We start from the raw sequence: 2,375 nt of genomic DNA, 5'->3' as shown, positions 1-2,375 counted from the left end.
AAGAAATATTTTTTTCTACATCAAATTCGTCAAATATATAGGGAGCTAAAAATTAATCTAAACTTTCTAGATCAAACTTGAGTTATTTGTTGCTATTGTGAGAAATCATAAATGTCATTGAAGCAGTACTTGCAAGTATTATGCATTTCTCAGTTTTCACTTCTCAATGTATGCAAGCAAATGTGCAAAATAGGAGGACATTACTGCATGCAATTCTATATTGTTTTTTTTGAACAACCAAGTAAACCAATACGATAAAATGAGCATGCCTATGAATAGAAAACTATCACCATGCCGATAGACATACAAGGCAAATGTTTCGAACTATAACAACGTAGATGTGCAGAAAAGGCCATCTCGACTGGCTTAAAATAACCAAAGCTTATAAAAAAGATGTAATTTCTGGAGTGTCTATTAATGTGGAAGCTTCAGAGATGGTTTGAGCAAAATCCATTTGACTATGCCGTATTCTAGCCTTATTAACAAATCAAATTTACGTACTTCTGTTTACGAGGAAGTCACAAGATAAATAGGCCTGTCATAGCCAAATCTAATAGCAAAGAGGCAAAAAGCTAGACAAGTACCTGGTTCCCTTTTATAAAACAAAATGAAGATGAATATATAGAGGATTTTGCTCTAGAAAAATTAATTGTTCCTGCAGAATAAATCACTTTAGCAAAATAAAAATGTCACCAATATATGATAAGGCATGTGGCATATATTCTTTAGTGAAATAAAAAATTAATAACCACAAAATAAATCGAGGACCACACAAAATATGCATTTTCAAAGATTACAATTGTTTTTCATCTTCCAACAACTTGCTTGTCCGTGATTGAACAATTCATATATGAACAGTTAGCTTCTGAGGTACACACCAATTCCTGCAAGTAATTGTTGTAATCATTTTGCCAACATCTTGAGCTGTTGCACTACTTTTGTGGGTTAGATTTACATAGAAGTAGTAGACCATGTAAAGCAATCAATTAACTACCTGAATGCTAGAAAGAATGATAACATGTGAATAATTAACCTGAGGCTACACTGTATAACTATTGCATAACTATAGTTACTCAGAAGTGGGACAGAGTTCTTTGGGGTTGAGCTGACCCAACAAAAAGTAAAGAGGCAAAGTTTACATTCACTTCTGAAACATATGCTCTCAGTGTTAAATGCTCGATAAACTTTCACATAAACTTGTACTGCAATAATTAAAATATTTTAGAGATAACGAGACATACTATGCAGGCAAAAAGAAGCTCTAGAACGGAATTACATAGAATTAAAAATTATAGCACAATGTGACAAAAACTTCACCTTGATATGTTATGTCTAAAGGACAACAAATAAAGATCGCCATAACTCATAAATTCATGCTAAGAGTTGAGTTTTGACTAAAAGATCCGAGGATAAAACTAGCAAGCAGTTACCATTATATCTTCACGGCCATTCCTTTTGGTACCCCAGCAAACAGATCTGCAGCTAATCGCTACCTTGTATTTCATTCAAGTCTCTCGTTAGCCAATAAATAACCTCGCAGCAAAATGCTGCTTCAGGAAACTAAACGAGTGACAGAACTGTGGCTACAAGAAGTATATCACGGCTGCAAGAGCAGCAATATTTAAAACAACCTGGAAAATATTGTGCCAACAACAGTCCGATCAAGCTATCATCCACCCACAGCTTGCTGACGACCTTGTTCCCGTGCTGCCTACGCCGCCACACACGCTGGTCACCCTGCACACACACACACACACACATAGCCAGATCAATTCCAGATCCCTCGAGAAAGCCACCAAACTTCAGTAAGTGGAGTCCTAAGCTTGATCGGACGTGGCCGCACGCAACAACGTGGGTGCCCTGCCTCCAAGCCGCCCGACATCGGCGCCGCCGCGCCGCACCATGTCTGCCCGGTACTGCAGGAACGAACAACACCACCGGAAGTCAGCGCTCCACGGAGTGTTCCACGGAGAATAGGGCTGGGCCCGCGAGTCGAAAATGGGAGGAGGAGGAGGCGGACCTGCGACTTGGAAATGTTGTCAAAGCTGACAAGGACGAATAGGTGGTCGTAATCGGCAGGCCATGGCGAGCGGGCCGATGGAGGACCGTGCTCCATGTCGACGACCGGGGCGAGGAGGTGGAGGCCGTGGCAGCGGAGGCGGAGATGGCTCTGGGTCAAAGTCGGAGGATAAGGCACCGCAGACCCCCTCGTTCGTCCCCAACCAGTAGACGGTGGTTACATAGAGCGCGACGACGCGGTCGCCCGGGGCAACAGGGTTGCCAAAGGGCCCAGAGTGAGCGGCTATCGACTATCTCCAGGCTGCATCCCTCCCGCTGCCTCAGGGGAGTTACCGCAATCCCACCGACAACGGCAC

Source organism: Lolium rigidum, chromosome 6, assembly GCF_022539505.1.
Source record: "Lolium rigidum isolate FL_2022 chromosome 6, APGP_CSIRO_Lrig_0.1, whole genome shotgun sequence".
NCBI lineage: Eukaryota > Viridiplantae > Streptophyta > Magnoliopsida > Poales > Poaceae > Lolium > Lolium rigidum.
This window is presented reverse-complemented; position numbering follows the sequence as displayed.